This window comes from Silene latifolia, chromosome X (assembly GCF_048544455.1).
Source record: "Silene latifolia isolate original U9 population chromosome X, ASM4854445v1, whole genome shotgun sequence".
Lineage (NCBI taxonomy): Eukaryota > Viridiplantae > Streptophyta > Magnoliopsida > Caryophyllales > Caryophyllaceae > Silene > Silene latifolia.
The window spans coordinates 315313220-315336575 of record NC_133537.1 but is presented as its reverse complement, the minus strand read 5'-3'; the positions used below and the strand labels follow the sequence as shown (position 1 = coordinate 315336575).

Sequence of the window (23356 nt, the reverse complement as noted above, 5' to 3'; positions counted from 1 at the left end):
TAATTATGGGACCCATTATATGTTGATATAATGGTAGTATACGACTCAAAAAGTGGAGTGTATATTATATTATTAATTGTAATATTTAAGTGTTAAATGATTGCATTAATAATTAATTATGTAAGATAGTTAAACATATGACTTATAAGCATTTGTGGGACAAATGACAAAAGGCAAAAATGAACCAAAATAGGTCCAATATTTCGGCCAAATCAAGAGACAAAAGATGCTCTTTTATCTTTGTTTATTTTGGTTAGAGTGTGATAGTGACTTGTCATATGAAGCTTTAATCATGCCTATATCTTACACTACTCTACCTAAACTTTACAAGAGAGTAAAACAAAAGAAAAATATTCCCCTATGCATGTAAAGCCACCGGTTTTGGCTCTTACATATAGGGCATTTTGTTGCTCAATTTTTCTTCTTGTTACTTACTTGTTTTCTCTCAAGTTTTTCCTCACATGCAAAATCATAAAACCTCTCTAAAATACTAATACTCATTATCTATTACTAGAGGTAGTAATACAAGAACATTAGTATTATTAAGGTAATATTTCTACTACATATCTAGTTAATATTAGTAGGAATTTTTGGGATTAATCTTGGGTGCAATTTATTGGAGTGGCTTCTATACTTGGAGTCTTAGGAGGATCATCCATCATATTTAGCTCAAGAACAAGTGAAGGAAGGTGACCTTACTTGTGCCCATAATTTCGAAACACATAACAATGTAAGGAACATTGTTTTTCTTATAAATCCTTCATTTTGTTATGAATGCACTAGATCTAAAGAACACATAATTAACAAGTTAATTAGTTCACTATTAGAGGAGTCTAATAATAGGTATATGAACCTAACATTAGATCGGTCGGTTTCGTCTCGGCAAGGGTCCCGAAACGATGTTAGAGATGTTCGGAATCTCCACCAAGCAATTGTTGGATGCTTGGAAACCGTTCAAATGCAATTTATACCTAGGTCAACCAAAGCAAAAAGCGGTGTTTGACATAGGTACTAAAGATAAGGAGTCGTCCCTCTTTAACATCATATCTCTAGAATGACTCTCGTTCGCCCTGGATAAGGTCGTTCACTATCCAATGTTTCTAAGTAAGAGGTGAAGGTACGTATTGGGAAGCCCTTTAATTGGACACTCAATCCCGCCCGCGGTAGCGGCCTCTACTGATCGATCTTGGTTGGTTAAATGCAAAAGTTGATAAAATGGGAAAATGCATGAATGCCTATCCACAATTTTAAACCTAACATGTGAAGTTTATGAAAGATTCGTATATCTCTTATTAGACCTCACTAAAATCTAAGTGTTTATAAGTTTAGTCATAAAATTTAAAGGAACTTATGCATGCATAACAAATAGAATAAAAGAGAAGAATTTAGTCATTCTTACAAGGAGGCCGAAAATGGTTTATACTAATTTGGTCTCCTACCAAGTTAGTCTTCTTAAGAATAATCCAAATGCCCCAAAAACCCTAGATCTAATTGCAAGATCTACTCCTCAAGGATTGTACCAAGGAAATCCTTCTTAATACAAATATTAATATATTAATTTGGTTACTAGAAATTAATATTTGTGTCCTTAAAAATTACTAATATTATTAGTATACTACTTCTAGTATTGAGTGAATAATATTAGAGATAATGTGAGTTTTTATTATTTTTGTTCAACAACAAAACTAGAGAGATAAGTTTTTCACAAGTTGTTAACTAATTAGAATGAATTAGTGTATCAAGAAAATACACTCCTTAAGTGTGTATAGAGGAGGCCACCGGTTTTGGCATGGGTAGAGTGCCCAATGGTTTTGCATTTTTCTCTTCTCAAGAGTGTAGGTATGCATACCTATGATTAGTAAGTAATCATGATGTTACCCACTAATTAAAATAACAAAACACAAATCCTCCTTCCTCTCCCATTTTACACGGCACATATAGTGTAATATGGATCTATTTTAACTTTGTCAATTTGTTAATTTGTATTGTGTGACAAATTGGACAGGTTACTAGACATGTCATTTAAATAATGCATTTTTAACAAATTAAAAAATCATTATATAAATGAAATAAATTACACACAAAAATTAACTAGTAATTCACAATTACAATTACTTAAAATGGGTCATATTATTATAAATCACAACTACTTGTATTTATAATAAACAATTCATTATTATTATAATTGTTTCATAAACAATAACTAACTTAAGTAATAAAACAATTTAATTACTTAATACTAATCTTATTTAATCGAATTACAATGAATACGTATTATTTCTCACAAAATCATTTGTTCAATTTTAAGGAATTAATTAACTTGTATCGTCATACAATTAATTAATTAGTCAATTAAGAATGTTTCCCTAGAGGTATGACCTTAAGGGATAAACTGATTACCACCGTCATATGACAGTAATGTCAAACTCTAGTCAGCCAATCATTACCGATTAATGTGGATCAGTTGACAATAAAATGTTACTTTCCCTTCAGTATTCTTAATATGAGATTTAAACATGTGATCGCATTATTGTCGAGGACACATACTCCAATAATCTCCCACTTGTCCGCGACAAGTGTGCGTCACCAATTCTCTTGTCCTATTACTATTTCCCACTCAATGCAAGGTGTCTTGTAGGTCGTACTTGCGTTTGATCATATCTTGAGTGGTTTCCTCGATCTGGAGAATAACTGGCTGACCGGAATTATCTACCATAGATACCTTCCGAGCATGGCCACGCATTTCCAGTTCATTGCTCCTCGAGTGGCCTTGAGATATAAGATAACCCTGACGGGGATGAACAATTCCTATTGCACTCTTCCCTTCGATTAGCCACAGCTCATCATGACCCAAAAACATGCCCATTAGACCCCAATTACGAAGGTCGCCGGTCATAAATCAAAGTCACTCTCAAACTGTGCCATTTTAGGCGAACAATCGTTAGTCAAAGAATCGACTCATAAGAATACCATAGTAGCTCTCGCCACGACCAGGCTATAAAAATTGCCAGAACTCTATAAGCGGTCATAAGCCCGACAGAGTATCCCTCATAGTCTGCCTATATGATCGACTAGTCATTTCTTATGACTTTATAGCACTTGAACTTGCCATCAATCGCATCACACTCTAGTTGCTTCGAGATGTCACCTCATATAAGTAACTAGGGGCGAATATTATGTTAATCCAGTTCACTTTAATGGGGTTCAATATTGCCTCAACAACCCATTTGGATGTAAAGAAGTACAAGATGAGTTAATGATAACTCAAACAATAAATGTGATTATCACACATGAGTAGTCAATACCATATTACCACTCAATGTCTTATAATCATATGTGTGCTAATGCACTTGCTCCACGCAATAAAAGTTTAGCTTGTGAACATACGTGTCCAAGTGTTCAAACTTTGTGAATTGTGATTTCCTTCAATTTCATGTTATCCCTTATAGCATGAATTTTACTAAGTACATGTCTAGACTTCATACTAGACATAGGTTCTTAATCATAAAAGAAGCTCTTACTGTTATCACATAACTTGTGATGTGGGTTTCGGTGGACAACGCTACTTATAGCTTTAACGTACACCACTTAATCACAACGTACTTAGGTTCATTTCGTAGAATCTTGCAATGGATGACAAGAAAACACTCTTTTCAGTCATTTACTTCTTAGGTCAATAAAATCGGCCTAGGATTTTCATAAATCCTAATGAGTTTGGAAACTTGAGTTTGTGTAACCTCTTAACGCACAACTAAGTATCCTTCCAAACTCCATAACAGACCATTAGTTCTCCTTGAGAATTCATGATGGTTCTTTGAGGCATACCAATGACTCTCATATGGGTTAACTTGTTGTCGACTTATCATACTCCAAGCATTTAGTTCATCTAGGACATGTGCATTATGGTATACATGATTATACTAATGGCTGAAACATTAGTGATTGAATCATGTAGACAACTGTTCTTAGGTTTAGTAAATAACCATGACTCTATCATGGAAATTATATATTCATCGACATGAATAACCTAATTAACTGATTGATTTCTGATGTGACCATAATTGGCGCATATTTAGCCCCCGAATTAGCCTTGTTCCCATGCTTTTTAGTGCCTATTTGGGTCATTTCTTATCTTTAGTTCTTTGTTTTGCATATTCTTTGAGATTTTGATCCCTTGGTAGGAAAGGAGTAAGAATCTTGCATTTTCATGGCAAAATGAGACTAAATTGATCGAATTCAATGACCAAGCATCAAGGAGAGACAAGATTAGAAGGCCTTTGTACATATTATAGTAGAAGAGCAAAGTTGAGGAAGGATCCTTGAGTCCCCAAGGAAATCCCCAAGGAATTTATGAAGAAAAGGGAAGAAAAGAAGAAGATTTGTTGCTGACTGACAATCCGAGCGGATTGTCACCAATCCGTCCGTCCCGCAGCAGCACAATCCGAGCGACTTTGCCTTAATCCGCTCGGATTCCACCTCCACAATCCGACCGGATTCCCCTGAATCCGCTCGGATTCCAACACCAGAATCCGCCCGTCCCGACCCTATTCCGCCCGGATTCCAGCACAACACGGATTGTCTTCTCCAAGCTACGAAGAAAGAAGCCCTTCTCTCGAAAAATACCGGGTCCTCCTTGCTCAACTTAAAAAGTGTAATTACTAGTTTAGGCCTTAGTTAACCCTAATGCATCCTCCCTAATTTCCACTATAAATACCCCATTAGTCTAATTAGAGGAGCATGTTCTTCTTATTAATAATTAGTGTAGTTAATATCAATCAAATCTCTCTTTAAATATTGTAATCAAGTATTAATCAAGTTTTAATCCAAGTTTTAGTTCTTTAATCTCTCCTTTGTTCATCTTTTATTTTGGGTAATTGAAGATTATTTGGGTTATTGTTGGGAGATTGACAACCTTTCAATCAAGCATTCAAGTACTTCTTTTATCTTTGCTTTATTATTGGAATCATTAGTATGTATAATCTCTTAATCCCTTTTAATTATTGTTAATTACTTTCATTTATTCATCATGTGTCATATTGTTGGTATGATTGACAACCTTGCTAGCATGATCAACATGATAATGAGTGAGTAGTCTCTTAGCTAGGGTTAATGGGTGATTAGGGGAAACCAACATGGGGAATGATTCATGCTTAAATTAATATGCTTTCATGTTTTATTTGCTTGCTTGTTTTGATCTCAACTCATGCACATGTTATATTTGATGAAATGCTAAGCCTATGAATCCTTGCATTTACTATCATCTCCTATCTTTTCAATGAGACTTGTAAGACATAACCCAACTCGAGTCTCATTAGACCATGCATGTTGTTGAGTAGGGAAGATTAAGTCGACTTGTAGGTGTTGTACAATCTAATCGATTCGGCTCCGGGACCCAAACTTTCCTAGGATTGTAAGATATAACCCAACTCAATCCATCACAACAATAATTGCTTGCTTATAATTTGAGAACATGTTTGTATGATCATATCCCATGATTCCCCTATGATCCCATGACACCCTAGTGCCTTTAATCAATTGTTTACACCCCTTTAATTCATCTTGCTTGTTTATTTTCATTGCTATTTTAGTTTAGTGACCTTCTACATCAACCCAATTTGTGACACCCCTTAAACGCCACTAGTTGCAATAGAATTCTCATTTCAATACCCGTCCCTTGGGATCCGACCTTTACTTGCCTCTTTACTAATTGTAGAGTTGTTTGTGAAGCTATAAATTGTGTTTTGATTCGACCGTGACCCAACGACCACATCTTAATTTGTGAACACTTAGCGGGATCGCATCAAAAATGGCGCCGTTGCCGGGGACGGTGTTTACTTGATTTAGATTTCTTTTTATTGTTATTAGTTGTGTCTTTCTTCGCCTTGAGGAAGTAAAACTCCTCAAGGTTTGTTCTAATTGTTTTCGAGTTGTTTGATATTTTGCATGTCTAGAAGGTTACAAGGTGATTTGTTACCTTTTGACCGTGAAATCGAAAGAACCTTGACGAATAATAGGAGACTTGTTAGGAGGAATTTAAGAGGTATTAGTGAAGTTGTTCAACCCACTAGTGAGTTTGTCAATCCTTTCGCAATAGAAGGAGAAGAGAACCCATTACACAATACCCCACGAAATCCACCTACAATGCCTAAATTCTCGTCGCACTCCGTACCCACCGAGGAGAATCTACCAAATGGTACTCCTACACCACAACATCTAACCGGAAATTTTATTGCCAAGTCCGCCTTCATCCAATTAGTTGAGAGGAGCCAATTCGGGGGGATGCCTAGTGAGGACCCTCATTCTCATATGGAAACCTTTTGCGACTATTGTGATGCAATCTCTCAAACGGGCGTGACTCAAGACCAAATTAGATGGGTTTTATTTCCTTTTTCCTTAATCGGCACCGCGAAGCAATGGTTGAAGGGCCTTGATTAGGCCACCCATGGAATAGATTCTTGGAAGAAGTTGGCTCTAGCTTTCTACAAAAAATTCTACCCACCGGAAAAGACTAACATGCTAAGAGCTCAAATTACGGGTTTTAAGCAAAGGGATGAAGAGTCTTTGTATGAAGCTTGGGAGCGGTTCAAGGGAATTTGTCGCTCATGTCCTCACCATGGACTTAGCGAATGGTTTTTGGTACAACAATTTTGGAATGGTTTATATGAAGATTCTAGGAACATTCTCAATATGGGATCAAATGGAATGTTCACCGAAGTTGATGACAATCAAACATGGAACAAGATTGAGGAAATGGCGGTCCATAACTCACAATATAGTAGACCTCGCAAGGCTACTAGAGGAGGAAAGCATGAAGTGGACTCCGTTACTCAATTAGGTGCTCAACTTAGTGCTCACATTGACACAATCAACTTGAAGTTTGAACAAGCTATGGCTAGACTTGAGGAAAACTCAAAATTATCAAAGCATCATGTTAATGCCATAACGGCATCCTCATCAATCCCAAGTGGGATATGTGAGAATTGTGGAACTTTGGGACATGACCAAGGTGAATGTAGGGGAACAAATGAACAAGTGAATGCTTTCCAAGCATACAAGAGTGGCACCCCTTATTCCAACTTTTACAATGAAAACACCAAATTCCATCCAAATCTCTCATACAAAAGCCAAAATGTTCAAAACCCTCAAACAACATACACTCCACCACCCATGAGAAACCAAAATCAAAGACCCTTTTACCATCAAAACCAAGGTTACCAAAATCAAAATCCATACAATCACCAAAATGACCAAGGTTTTGATGTCCAAAAAGCGGTCCTCCAAATGCAAAAGAATCAACAAGAATTTTTCACTCAAATGCAAAAAGATAGCCAAGCAAAGGAAACCACCATCAACAACATTCTAGCTCACACCAAGATGTTGGAAACACAATTGACTCAACTAGCATCTTCAAGCTCACAAAGACAAAAGGGGCAATTACCACCTTAAAGTAATCCCCCTAGACATGAAACGGTTAGTGCCATTCACTTGAGAAGTGGTACAAGGTATGAAGCACCGAAGAAGCAAGTTGAGGATGAAGTTGTGGAAGCTAGTGAAAAGGAAGAAATTGTGCAAAACTCCAAAGATGGAGAATCATCAAAAGAAGAAAGTTCAAAGAAAAATGAAGACAAGGCCAAGGAGAAGGAGCCCATTGTGATTAGACTCCCTTTTCCAAGTCGTCAAGCCAAGCCCAAATTTGATGATCAACTTGGAAAATTCATGGAAATTGTGAAGAATTTGGAAGTCTCAATTCCTTTCACGGAATTAATCAATCACGTGCTTGACCTATGCAAAATACATGAAAGATATCCTCACAAAGAAGAAGTCGATCCGGAAGCTTGAGACTATCGCCTTCACTAAGGTGAGTAGTGCAATACTTCAAGGGAGTTCACCTCCAAAGTTAAAGGATCCGGGAAGCTTCTCAATACCGTGTACCATTGGCGACACGACGATCAACAAAGCCTTATGTGATCTAGGGGCTAGTGTGAGTGTCATGCCGTACTCGGTGAGTAAAAGGTTGGGGATGGGAGAGCTTAAATGCACCAACATCACACTCCAAATGGCCGATAGATCGACGGAGACACCGTTAGGGATATGGGAAGATGTCCCCGTGCGAATTGGGAAGTTTTTCATCCCGGTGGACTTTGTCATTGTTGATATGGAGGAAGATTCCAACATTCCAATCATCTTAGGAAGACCTTTCCTACACACCGCGGGTGCGGTGATTGATGTGAAACATGGTGAGCTCACTCTAGAAGTGGGAGATGAAAGCATAACTTTTAATCTTGACAAGACTATGAGAGCTCCTCGTTTGCATGAACCATGTTTCATGATTGATCATTATAGCCGAAAGGATGAAAATAAGAAATCGGAACTCCAATGGAAGAAGAAAATTGAAGATGCTCCATTCAAAGAGCAAGTGAATTGTGACAAGGAGAGCTTGCAAAGCTCATCAAAATCAACCAAAGAAGAAGTGGATGGCCTCATTGGCCAAGAGAAGAAATTGGGAGATTAGTCTCCCTCTAAGCAAGAGATTTTCAATGATCAACTTAATGAAGTTTGTGGTCTTTGGGACGACGAATTTGAAGGGATCTTTAATCCCTACATTGGTAATGCCATCGATCAAGACCAACAACAAGGGCCACGGTCTATTGAGAACCTCTACCATGATAATGAACAAGCTTTTGATTACTTCTTCAAGGTGTTGAGCAACATCAACAACACCTTGGACATGCCCCCTTGACATCTCATCAAGAATGAGAGTTTGGTGGAGTCCTCCCTAAACCACCACTTGTAAATATTTCTAACTCCCTAACTTACATTTCAATTCTTGTATTGCATTTTTTTTGTCATCTTTGGATCTTTATTTACTTTGATCAAAATAATTGTCATGTTTGAGAGAAGTGAGGGAGGGACTAACAATTTCAAGTGATGTGTAGTGCTTTTAGCTTAGTGTGGGGATGACAATTGCCTAGGCTATCCATGCCTTAGTAGTGCCCCCACAATGATGAACACAAGACTTGAAGAAAGAATGGAAGAATGGTAAGGGAAATGCATTGTGCACGGATGGAACTGAATCCGTGTACACAGGGGAAGAATCCGAGCGGATTCCTCAGAATCCGCCCGTCTTCAGTAATCCGAGCGTATTGCAAAAAGGACGCCCGTCCTGAACTGAGCTGAATTTTGAAAATTTCTTGACTGTGACTGAATCCGGGCGTCCTGTGAAAAATCCGCCCGTCTTGAAGAATCCGCCCGTCTTGTAAGAAAGACGTCCGTCTTTGCACGAGAGAAAACAATCAAAATTTTCTCGATCAAATCCGTCCGTCTTTAAGCAAATCCGCCCGTCCCGTGTCAAGAAATCCGAGCGTCTTATTCTGAATCCGCCCGTCTTTAGGCGAGTTTTGCAAAGTCCGAAAGGGCCAGAATCCGCACGGATTGCCCCTGCAGATTCGAAAATTTCGGTCTCTTTAAAACCCCTCCCACCTTCATTCATTCATTCATTCATTCATTCATAAACACTACCCACAACATCAAAACCCTCATCCTCTCCATCACAAAAACAAAAACCCTCAACAACATCCACCAAATACAAATCAAACCATCCTTCCAACAACAAATCAATCACTCCTTCTTCAACAAAAATCAAAACCAAGCACAAAATCTTCAACCTTTGAGTCGATTTTTGATTTCATAAAGGCAAAGCCTTTCACCTTCAAATCGATTTGGGCATACTACAAATTGAAGATTTTTCATTCTTTTCTTGGTTAGTTCATCAATGGCAAGGACTAAGGGAGCAACAAAGGCAACAAAGGCACCAAAGGCTAAGGCACTCTCACAAAGGCAAAAGGCTCTTCAAACAAAGAAAGCATTGGCTATGGTGGTAGCAACACCAAACTTGGATGTGCAACAACAACAACAACCTTCTATGGGAGCAACAACACCTTCTACTCCGGTAATTGATCAACTTTTGCATTATCCGGAGGTAAATTTTATTTCCGATACCCATAGAAATACCTTTGTCAAGTTTGCTATGAAGTCATTACAATCCACCAAATTCATATGTGAAGATACCTTAGAAAAATTGGGTGTTCTTGAGCAAACTGGAGCCTTTTTCAATGCCATGGGGTTGAAGAAATTGTTTGAAACAAGGGAATTGACATACCCCTCCCTTACCTTGGAATTTTTAAGTTCCTTGAAAGTCACCAAAGTTGAGAATAGGGAGAATCTCGAGTTTCGTCTAGCTAATGTTAGTAGACGCATTACCTTTAGGGAATTGGGTGAAATTTTGGGTCTTAGTGATGAACCGAGTTATTTTAAGAGTTATGGAAAGTATGACCCCGAACCTCTTTGGGAGGCAATCTCCGGGAAGAAATTTGAGGATTTTCATGCGAGTCGTGCTCTTTTGGTCCACCATCCGGGCATAAGAGTATGGCACAAGGTCGTGGGTAACACCATAATTGCTAGGAAAGATACCAACCATTTCACAAGACTTGATTTTATTCTCCTTGAATCGGCTTTGAATATCGGAAGAGTACACACCAAGCCTTACAATTCTTTGAGGCTCTTGGTAGATAGATGGCTCAACATTGATTGTGGGAAGAAGGGCACGACCGTTATTGTCAGTGGCGGCCTAGTCACTATCCTAGCGAAGCACTTTGATCCTAACTTCAATAAGGATAACAAGTACAAAGCAAAGGAGGGTGGCCATCTTGTTGATATGCATACTATGATTCACAAGTTCAAGTGGGTTGCCCATAACCCTCTTGACACTAAGTATGGATGGCTCACTAGTGAAGCTAGATCGTTCACCTTGCTTTCGAAGATTTGTCATCTAAGCGTCCACCGGACCAATTATCTACTTCCCCTTTCCAAAGAGGCCGAGTATATCATTCAACAACAAAAGGGTGATCTTGAAATGCCCTCCTCTTCCATTGTCATACCACCTTACCCCTTTAAGTATGAAGAGTTCAAGCCGGAAGGAGTTGAAGTTGGGAAAGACTATGTGACTCTTCTCATGCAAGCAATGCACAAGCAAGCCTATGAAGATCGGAAAAATGCCTACTTGGCTCAATATCCACCCCTCCTACACTTAGCTAGGCAAGGACTACTTGATCCATCTTGTCCTTTGCCTAGTTGGGCGGATAGAGAACTCTTATTTCCGGGTGCATCTAGGGTCGTTTTGGGTGACAATGAGGTTGTTGGTAATGATGAAGAAGTTGATGATAATATTGAGGAAAAAGCAAGTGAAGAAGAAAAGGATGGTGAAGATGATGATGAGGAAGATGAGGAAGAAAGTGAAGAAGTAAATGACAAGGGAAGTGGCAATGTGACCACTTCTAATGAGGGAAGTGATGGTGATAGCATGATGGAAGATTAGCAAGCCTTGGAGACTCCTACCCTCTCATGGTTTGTCTATTTCTCTCCTTGTATTTTATATAATTTTGATCATTGTTGGAGTAGTCCTAGCCCCATTAGAGGACTCACACCTCGGTACCATTGAGGTGTTCTCATTTTATTTTTCCCATTTTCAAAATCCAAAATGACAAATTAGTTTCATGCATAGCATAGTGTGTGCATGAACTACACCCATCCTTGGACATTAGCAATAGTGTCTCACTCGGTTTGGGGAAGTTAATGCATACACAACGGGAGGTAATCTAAATTATCCTCTCCGTCATAACAAAAATCATGCATCATGTAGCATAGCTTAGTATAGATTATATTTAGTATAGAAATCATGCATCATCTTTGCATAATTTCCATCATTTTGGCCATTGAGGACAATGCCCATATTAGTGTGGGGATGGGAATTCTAACATTTAACTCTTATTCAAAAATCAAAAAAAATTGAAAAATTTCAAAAATCATAAAAATTTGAAAATTGAAAACCCAAAAACATGTTTATTTCCTTTTGTAGTCTTGTATATATTGTGTTTGTTCTATCCTTGTTCACATTGATTGACTACGCCACATCCGAGACATGAGGATATTGAAGACCGCATGGTATGATCTTTCCAATCTCCTTTTTCCTCTTTATGTTAATGACTATGTGGCTTTATTTTGATTGATGCGGTATAACAATGTGAATTTAGGACTTGTATTTAGTTTATATGTCATATTAGTTGATAGAACCACTTGCATTAGGATGTTTATATTAGTTGCATCATGGCATGTAGTTGCATGTTAGAATTGTTTTGAAAAATGCCTATTTAGGAACTTTGACAAGAGCAACTAAGCCATTATAAATACTTGTTCAACTTAAGACTTTGCCTACTAGAATGGTTGTAAAACACCCTAGATAGTGTCATACTAGTGTCTTTTGACCCATGACCCAAGGCCTAGTCAAGGGTTTGCATGTGAGTCACCTATCCAACCCCGTGATGCGATGTAGACTTGGTTAACTTGTTTAGGTGACCTTGTTTGACCTTGTGGTAAGGCAACCCCAAAATATTTTCTATCAATAAGCTTGAAGTGCTCATTTCAAAGAAATTTTGTCATGTGGAAGTAATGTAATGCCAAGGAAACCTCAAATTTTATGAATTGTTGAGAAATTTAAGTTGTTTTGATGGAGGCGTACCACTTCGATGTGCTTTGGTGCGGGATCCATTGAATTGGGCCCCCATACGGTTGTGAATTCGGCCGCCCAGAGACAGAGTGACTATCACCTCGAAAAGCTATTGTCTAGAGGTTAAACGGTTGCCTAATAAGCGATTGGCGAAAGCAAAGGACACTAGCCCGGAAGGGACAAACCCCATCTTAAATTTTTGAAATGAGAAAGTGAAATGAGGACAATTTTGAATACTAGTCATATCCACCTGTTGTGAATAAAGATTTGAGCATTTCATTCCCAAAAAGCCTTTTCTCAAGCCACTTGGTCGAGCTTGGGACGATCCATGACCTTTACTTTTGTAGAGAATTCGAGACTTGTCATGTCATATGCTACTAGCATCATAGGGATCATCATTCCACCACCATCCGATCGCTCTTGACGAAAGCATTTGGAAATTGAGGACGAAAGTAGTCTAGTTTAACACCATTTGGAGGTGATTTAGTGCCATCCTCTTAGACTTAGTAATTTGTTGAACTAGTATTTGTGAAGGATTACATGCTCTTAAATTTGTTCCTCTTTAGTGCCTCCGCCACTTGATGAGGGAGTGGCTATTCTTTTTGTAGATGCATCCATTATGTGTTTTTGTATGCTTAAAGTTTGGATGTGTCGCCATTTTGGCAAGACCCACCTTGCCTTGCAAGAAGGCATCCTACCTCATGGTTGTCTTGTTGTGAGTTGAAGGGGCGGAGTGAGACCCGCTAATTGTCTCATATCGGCTATATTATTAGGATAGGTTAGTTTTGGTCCTAGTCTTTGTCACCTCTTTACTCGGGACGAGCAAAGGTTCGGTTTGGGGATATTTGATGTGACCATAATTGGCGCATATTTAGCCCCCGAATTAGCCTTGTTCCCATGCTTTTCAGTACCTATTTGGGTCATTTCTTATCTTTAGTTCTTTGTTTTGCATATTCTTTGAGATTTTGATCCCTTGGTAGGAAAGGAGTAAGAATCTTGCATTTTCATGGCAAAATGAGACTAAATTGATCGAATTCAATGACCAAGCATCAAGGAGAGACAAGATTAAAAGGCCTTTGTACATATTATAGTAGAAGAGCAAAGTTGAGGAAGGATCCTTGAGTCCCCAAGGAAATCCCCAAGGAATTTATAAAGAAAAGGGAAGAAAAGAAGAAGATTTGTTGCTGACTGACAATCCGAGCGGATTGTCACCAATCCGTCTGTCCCGCAGCAGCACAATCCGAACGACTTTGCCTTAATCCGCTCGGATTCCACCTCCACAATCCGACCGGATTCCCCTGAATCCGCTCGGATTCCAACACCAGAATCCGCCCGTCCCGACCCTATTCCGCCCGGATTCCAAAGACAAAGACGGATTGTCTTCTCCAAGCTACGAAGAAAGAAGCCCTTCTCTCGAAAAATAACGGGTCCTCCTTGCTCAACTTAAAAAGTGTAATTACTATTTTAGCCCTTAGTTAACCCTAATGCATCCTCCCTAATTTCCACTATAAATACCCCATTAGTCTAATTAGAGGAGCATGTTCTTCTTATTAATAATTAGTGTAGTTAATATCAATCAAATCTCTCTTTAAATATTGTAATCAAGTATTAATCAAGTTTTAATCCAAGTTTTAGTTCTTTAATCTCTCCTTTGTTCATCCTTTATTTTGGGTAATTGAAGATTATTTGGGTTATTGTTGGGAGATTGACAACCTTTCAATCAAGCATTCAAGTACTTTTATCTTTGCTTTATTATTGGAATCATTAGTAGGTATAATCTCTTAATCCCTTTTAATTATTGTTAATTACTTTCATTTATTCATCATGTTTCATATTGTTGGTATGATTGACAACCTTGCTAGCATGATCAACATGATAATGAGTGAGTAGTCTCTTAGCTAGGGTTAATGGGTGATTAGGGGAAACCAACATGGGGAATGATTCATGCTTAAATTAATATGCTTTCATGTTTTATTTGCTTGCTTGTTTTGATCTCAACTCATGCACATGTTATATTTGATGAAATGCTAAGCCTATGAATCCTTGCATTTACTATCATCTCCTATCTTTTCAATGAGACTTGTAAGACATAACCCAACTCGAGTCTCATTAGACCATGCATGTTGTTGAGTAGGGAAGATTAAGTCGACTTGTAGGTGTTGTACAATCTAATCGATTCGGCTCCGAGACCCAAACTTTCCTAGGATTGTAAGATATAACCCAACTCAATCCATCACAACAATAATTGCTTGCTTATAATTTGAGAACATGTTTATATGATCATATCCCATAATTCCCCTATGATCCCATGACACCCTAGTGCCTTTAATCAATTGTTTACACCCCTTTAATTCATCTTGCTTGTTTATTTTCATTGCTATTTTAGTTTAGTGACCTTCTACATCAACCCAATTTGTGACACCCCTTAGACGCCACTAGTTGCAATAGAATTCTCATTTCAATACCCGTCCCTTGGGATCCGACCTTTACTTGCCTCTTTACTAATTGTAGAGTTGTTTGTGAAGCTATAAATTGTGTTTTGATTCGACCGTGACCCAACGACCACATCTTAATTTGTGAACACTTAGCGGGATCGCATCAATTTCTTTAAGATGAAGGATCATTATCAACATAAGATACTTATCTAAGTGTCAATCCAACATCCCATGTTTTAATAGATTCACATGATGTCCAATATCATCCAGAATTGAAAACCTAAATACTTCTTTATAAAAGACAGTATATGCTCGTCATTCCCAATGAGTAATAAGTTATACAATTTATGAAGGATGATTGCTCCCACTAAACTTCATGTCTAAACATGACAGTCACTTGCTCCCACTCAGGTCCATGTATACACATGTTTCTCCATGAAAACATTACATGATTGGAATGTTCATTGCTTTTCTAAGTATCAGTTAGAACCATATATGTCATTCACATATCCCTTTCAAAATACCCATTTTGAAAGTGGTCTTAATACTTTACTTATTTTCATAATGAGGTATAGAAATGATTTGAATCTTTAGCGTTAACACTTAACTTAGCTTTCGTAGACATTTATATGCCACTCTATGCAACTTTTAATCATAAATATCTATTTACCTTGAATTGGTCTTAACAATCCAAAATAAATCCATTTACTTGCATAGATATCATTTTAGTTTCATAAGGCTCTTAAGTAAAATGTCGAATTTTAAAATCTCTAGTTATATCCCTCCATCGATCAAAATCTTACAATCCAAGAACATCTTCTTTTGGTCTCCTCACGTAGTTTCCTCAAGAACATCTTCTTTTGGTCTCCTCACGTAGTTTCGTCAAGAACATCTTCTTTTGGTCTCCTCTATGCAAAGAGTTTGTGGCTAAATTCACTACCACTCTATCTTTAGGAAAAATGCCCTTTTTCTTCAAAGATAGCTATGAGTCAAAAATAATGATGGTGAAGGAGGAAAACTTATCACATATCAACTTAATAGTGATTTAATCGAGACATGTTAAAAGGATAATATAAACAAGGTGATTTAAATTTTAGGCTTATCAAATAAGGTTGGCAACGTTCTGTTGTGTTAGTTCATCAACTCAATCATAACTTCATAATTGATCTTTTATATGAAATTTGTGACATTTGGTCACAATGGCATAAGGAGAGTCGAATTCATAGCTTATGGAAATATAATGACGCAATAGTTTCCTCAAGAACATCTTCTTTTGGTCTCCTCTATGCAAAGAGTTTGTGGCTAAATTCACTACCACTCTATCTTTAGGAAAAATGCCCTTTTTCTTTAAAGATAGCTATGAGCCAAAAATAATGATGGTGAAGGAGGAAAACTTATCACATTTCAACTTAATAGTGATTTAATCGAGACATGTTAAAAGGATAATATAAATTAGGTGATTTAAATTTTGATAGGTGTATCAAATAAGGTTGGCAACGTTCCCTTGTGTGAGTTCATCAACTCAATCATAACTTCATAATTGATCTTTTATATGAAAGTTGTGACATTTGGTCACAATGGCATAAGGAGAATCGAATGCATAGCTTATGGACATATAATGACACAATCATTATAATTGTCTATTTGATCAATTCAAGTTGATTATCTTATGTTTGTTTTTGCAAGTAGTGTATGATGACAAAATTTAGAACAAGCGATACGATAAATTAAGTGACTTGGGTTGCAAACCAAGTCACCAATATCCAAAATACAACCATTGTTTAAGGAAACAACCAAATTTCCAAGTCGAACGAGGAAATTAAAATAGTTCTAAAATCTTTAAAATACAACATGAAAATAAAGACAAGATAAGATAAAGCCAAGCTTCCATTAATCTAGCATCATGGGCGGCTACATCTAGCTTCCCTCAAGATCTTTTAGGCTTGCTTTTCTTTGCCTTTGTCCTTGCTAGGATTCCCTAATTACAATAAAAAGGGTAAATATCACAACTTGTATCAAAATACCAAAGTTGAGATTTGAAACATAAAAGATAGGGATAGTAATTTACCTACTGGAATAACTTTTCCAGCTTTGATATCGCTAAGGTACTTAGGACAATTTCTCTTCCAATGCCCAACACCATTACAATAGTGGCATTTGTCCCCGTATGGGGCACCCTTCTTGGGCTTAGAGGAGCTAGCTTCACAAGCTTTTCCTTTGTTCTTGTAGGGAGTTGGCTTCTTTCCCTTGTGACCACCTTTCTTGAAATTGCCCTTGCTCTTATGATTAATGTTGAGCACATCCTTGGTGGTGCTAGCATTTAGCCCCATGTCCCTCTCGGCTTGCACAAGTATTTTATGCAATTCATCGAGGGATACTTTCTAGTTTTGCATATTAAAATTCACCCTGAATTGGACATATGCTTTAACCTTGTTCAAGGAATGAAGAATTCGATCAATGATGAGTTCCTCGGGAATCTCTACCTTTTGCATTTTTAAGGTCTCAACATGCTCCATCAACTTGAGAACACGAGGGCTAACTTTTTGGCCCTCCTTTATGTTGAGATCGAAGAATGCGGATGCCGCTTCATATTGGATGATCCTCGAAGCTTGTGAAAACATGGTCACAAGCTTCGTATAGATCTCATAGGCGGTGCTTATCTTTATACCACTCATTTGGAGTTCGGCCTCCATTGAGAAGATTAACACATTTTTGATCGCGGCCGACTCCTTTTGGTAAGTCTCATAGGCTTGCCTAGCGGCGGGGGTAGACCTAGCAGTAGAAGCGGCGGGAGAGGCCTAGGTAAGGTAACGAATCTTATCGTCACCCTCCGCGGCCAAGCGAAGTTGGGCGTCCCAATCGGCGAAATTTGACCCATTCTTTTCTAATTTACAACGATCCATAAAGGATCGGAGCCATGAAACATTGGTGAGAGTGTTTGAGCTAGTGGTTGCGGATGAAATTGGAGTTGCCATTGCAATTGAGAAAATAATTTCGACTACAAAATCATAAGTGAAGGAATTAATAACCATCTATTGTTTTAATAATACTTGTAAACATTTTAAACAAGTTTTAAACATTTATATAGTGACCTCTACCCAACTATTATAAATGATTCTGAGATCCAAATTCATATTAATTCGGGCACGGTGATCCGATTCATCCCTTATCAATATAACTCGGTGGATTAACTCTTTAATCGATTCTACTTTTAGAATTCTCGGTCGATAAAATTACTCTAATATTTATCTTTAGCCCGGAACACATGTGACTAGGGTCACGAATACTTCCGTTGAGCTCAATCTAAATTTCGATGTAATAATGTTTTACTACCCACTACCCAACGTAACAAGTTTAGCACCCCGGTGAGCCGAGCCTACTTTCTTATGAAATTGGGATTCATGGTTCTACTATTTGGTAAGGCTAATTCTCAATTATTATTTAGTGAGAGGTCTTGTCAATTTATTATCTATCACGTTTTAAGTGAACTAAAGCGATGAACTACGATAATTTTAATTGACACGGTCGATGACTCGATAAAATAAAATGCATGTGTAGTTACGGCGATTTGACTATACATGCAAACATATAAAACAAATGCAAAGCAAAAACAATAAAATCCTAGTATGGCGTTCCTAAAATAGTAAATCAAATAAAGTATTTACAACTTCGTAAATCAACTCCTTTGGTCCCTTGAACTTCATTTAGCACGCACTCCAAGGTAACACCGTCTTTGTCGGACCACCTTCTCGAATTGCACCGTCTTCAAGGAAATCCGAATTTAATAAATTACATATATTTTCTACTTTATACAATATAAAAAAATAAAAAAATAAAAGTGATACGAGATCACAATAATTACAACCAAATCGATATCCCCATTCATTTCGGGAAATACCAATTAAAAACTAAGGCCATACTAAGTACAAATTACATAATTCAAAAATTATATAAAATAAAATATGACAAACATACTAAAAATTCAGCATTAATATATGTATAAAATATGCCATGTTATGTGCCAAATCGCCCTATTTAGGCTAATATCGTATATATGGTCCGGTTTTATGGATTATTGTGACAATTAACCTATTAAAATCACAAAATATTACATAAATCACATCTATGTCCAAGTTAATTACCCCAACCTCTTAGGACTCAAAATTTAGTCTTCACTAAACATTTGACAATAATTCAACTTGATATTATATAATTGCTCTTTAATCACTATTATTCATAATAATAAGGAAATAATTCCCAAAAAGTCATAAAATTTCGAAAAAATCAAAATCATAATTTTGTATATTCTGGAAAATTCCCAACATCCCAAAATTCTAATAAAATTTGCCCTTAGATTATTTTAATTTATTTCACAAATAAATCGTATAAAACATAATTTTAAACCATTAATTCAAAATTAAACATAAAATTATGCAATAAATCAAAATTAAAATTTTGAATATTCTTAACAAGTTTCTAGAACCTGGAAATGATAAATTTTAAGCCAAAATCAAAATTTTATATTCTTGACTATTAAAGTTGCTATTTATCAATTTATATCCCATAAAAATTAATAACCATTAAAATCATATGAAAATTAACATACAACTTTAGATCTGATGTTCATATCATATATACAATATTGGAAAAAAAATTCGTGCCATAAAATTTATTTTAGCTATTTGCTGCCAAAATTACTCACTATTTATTCGATTTTTACATCTAAAAATCATAAATCATGCAAAATTAAACAACTTGATCTAAGAATTTACATACAGTGTGTAAATATTGCATCTGATAACATACTAAATTTTCACGGACAGGAACAAAGTCTAACCATTTTTAACATAAATACCTCTATTTAATCGACTTTTAACATGTAAAATCATAAATCATGCTATATGAAACCATTTTATATGAAATTTTACATATAATTTGTAAAAAATGCATGTGAGGTCGTGTAAAAATTTCAAGGTCATAATCATATTCTAACTATTTTTGGCATTTTAATTGTCATTTTACTCAATAAAATGTAATAAAAATGCAAATAATCATTTTAAAGAGCAATAAATTACCATAAATCATCAAAATGACCTAAAATCAATTTAGGACTAGAAGGTATAACATGCAAAATTTTCGTGGCATTTATCTTTATAATCACAAATTTTAAGTTTTATATGTTAACATATTAACTCGGAAAAACAAAACCGATTATGCATGCAACAACTCTTGCTCTGATACCAATTGAAAGATTCGTATATCTCTTCTTAGACCTCTCTAAAATCTAAGTGTTTATAATTTTAGTCATAAAACTTAAAGGAACTTATGCATGCATAACAAATAGAATAAAAGAGAAGAATTTAGTCATTCTTACAAGGAGGCTGTGACACCCTCATTTATTGCGGAAAAGTAAACACGTAATTCTACAGAAAAACTGACAGGATATGTTTGTAATTGGTTCAACTAATTAAAACCTGTCATTTTTAAAACTTTTCTAAACCATTCACAAACATTTTCAGAAGGAGGATGCCAACACCTGCAAATGCTAACAGACTAATTTACATAACTATGCTAAAGCTGCGAGAATAAAGTGATACAAACCAAAGAAAAAGAGGGAGACATATGTCCCTAAAATGTATGTGACACAAAAAGGGTTAAGGGTCACAATGAAATAAAACCAGTCTAGGTCCCAAGGTTACTTTGCTCGCTAGCTCGTCCATGTACCCCATATATGCATCACCTACCTGTCATTCGCATTTTATACAAATACGAAAGCCACGGTCAGTGGGGAGTAACTCCGAGTTCTCCCAGCCACGAAATGTCATAATTAATATAACATGTAAACATAAGAATATGAATACGAATCACACAATGCCTTAGCATATAAATGCTAGACAATCGTGCTTATCATGTGAACAACAATATAACAACACAGTCCTAGCATGTGAATACTAGACCGACTCATACTACACTATCATGTGAATCACATAACATCCAGGAATCCAAACTCTATCAACCATAGCCGGCTTGCATCTCACCTTCTATGATTCATAGAATCATCAAACAAGAAAGGGCAATATATCAAAGACAGGCATAAGTTCTTAGTCCCGTCAATAGTCACTTTGTAACTCAAGTCTATACCACGAGGTAGGGAAGGTAATCGAACCGGTATCTTGGCTCAGCGGTTACTATTAAGAAAACATGGCCAAGAGACAACACAACCCTAGCCTAAAATCTGCGCAGACCTAGACATGCGGATACACACCACCGCACCCAAGACTCACAACTTTTTTTTAAAACAAAGTGAAGTGAGTACCCTAAGGACACCACCGAAGGGTCGGCTAGTACTTAAGCTGACCCCATACTATCAAAATTAGTACCTGAGGTCATGCCCCAACTTGGATAAACATCCACTAGTCAGGAACACAAAGGCTATCAAGCAGTGAACATATACTCGTCAGAGACTATAAAGACCTATCTAAGATGAAGGCCGAAATACTCACCTAGGACCTAGTCACAGCTAGTCCCAGCTTGAATATTTTAGCCCACACCACCCAAAACTCACCACATAAGTCAAGTAAGACACCCACTTAACCTTAAGAGGGCAAAAAGTCCTACTTACCAACATAAATTCTAACATTCTATCATGTGAAAGCTATATAAATGTCTATTTACAGCATACAATCCCAACAGTTCCTCAATAAGAATTCAATACTAATTTCTAATTCTAACAATAGTAACCATATTAAAGGCTTCAGGGGAAACTAGGGTCATTTCTACAATATAAGATACTATTAAATACAATATAAGATACTATTAAATACAATCAACTATACATGTGAACCTAAGATATAATAAATGGCCTAAAACAAGAAAAAAAAGCCGATTATCTAATTCATTCAACCGAATTTTTACCCGCAACCCCAGCCCTGCGACAGGTACGGGTTAAATTGCGGCTGACCAATCACTCAATTAACTGACATCGCATCAGTCAAAGGGACTAAGGCTCGATTTTAGAAACAATCAACAAAACATTACAATTATCACTATAAAATTCATTTTGCTATTTCCAATTTCTATCATGTGAGAAATGAAAGTAAATCATTATCAATCACTTAAACACTTAACAATCAACAGGCACACATTAACTACTAATGTGACATTTATTCGTCGAGTAACTCGGAATAGTTACCTTAAGCTAGCAAAGAGACAAGCAATAAACTTGAGAAAGCTTCTAAAACCCCAAAATTACTCTTCATCTTCAACCACAAATGAGTCACCTTTAACGCTCCTTATTCTTCGAATAAATGGTCCACAAGGCACGAGCCTCACCCCGGGTCTTCGAATCCTAGAAAGATGAAGGAGGAAGTAAGGAGGAGAATGGTACAAAAATTATGGAATTTGGTCGAGAAATGGAGACGGGATCGGAGTTATAAGGACGGCGGAAATGTGGTTGGAATGTCTATGTTTCAATTTGTTTGTTGCAGGTGTTTCAACGAAAATGAAAGGGGAAAGACAAGTTGTGAGGGCTTAGTATTATTAATAATAAATAATAATAATAATTATTATTATAATAATAATAATAAAAGAATTAGTTAAAAGTAGAGTATAAGAGATAGGTGACCGTGTTGTCGATTTTCGATTGACCCGGATTAAAAAGGGTACAAAGTAAAATGTGACGGTCTATAGCTAGACGGAATAATGTCTCGAGTTTATTTTAACTTGAGACGGAAACTAATATTATTACTGTCACTATTATTATCCGACTAAAATACGTATACATTTATTTTTATATAAATTATGCCTTAAAGATATAATTAAATCGTACGTATTTTTATATAAACGAGCTTTTATGTAATACGTTTATAAAAATCGTGTTTGACATAATATTAATTAAATAGAATAATTCAAAAATATATAATAAAGTGGTTAAACGGTTTAATAAATTTTAAATGTCAAAATGAGAAATTTGCGGGTGTTACAATCACCCCATCCTTTAAAAAGTTTCGTCCTCGAAACTTGAAAGTAGAGATGAAAGGTTATGAAAATAAAACTGGAATTGAAATCGGTAACTAAAACATTTTAAAGGTTATTTATCGTAAGAATCAAAATTCTTTCAAAAGTTTCAAATAAAATTTTCCGACAGAACCAGATTCTCATCAAGGGAACGAAAGTGTTCTCGTTACGTATTCAAGAACATCACATTCCAAATCAAAGATAAGGTCAAAAGGCAAATCATTTGTATAAATCAAAAATCAAAATACCTTCAAAAACATTAATGAAGAGTTTTCAAAAATATAAGTCTCATTCATGGAACGGAATTGCTCTTGTCGTGCACACAAGAACGCTAACTTTCCAA

At 36.5% G+C, this 23356-nt stretch overlaps 1 long non-coding RNA gene and 1 other non-coding gene across 2 annotated transcripts; both read right to left on the bottom strand.

The window, feature by feature from the left end:
- Positions 1–6513: 6513 nt before the first annotated feature.
- LOC141624117 (small nucleolar RNA R71) lies at positions 6514–6620 on the bottom strand. Its single transcript, XR_012533928.1, has one exon. It is a non-coding gene; the product is annotated as a small nucleolar RNA R71 (small nucleolar RNA).
- Positions 6621–20540: 13920 nt separating this feature from the next.
- Positions 20541–22470, bottom strand: LOC141621970 (uncharacterized). The gene is made up of 2 exons (XR_012532810.1): positions 22190–22470; positions 20541–20741 (listed from the first exon to the last, which is right to left on the bottom strand). It is a non-coding gene; the product is annotated as an uncharacterized LOC141621970 (long non-coding RNA).
- Positions 22471–23356: the final 886 nt, after the last annotated feature.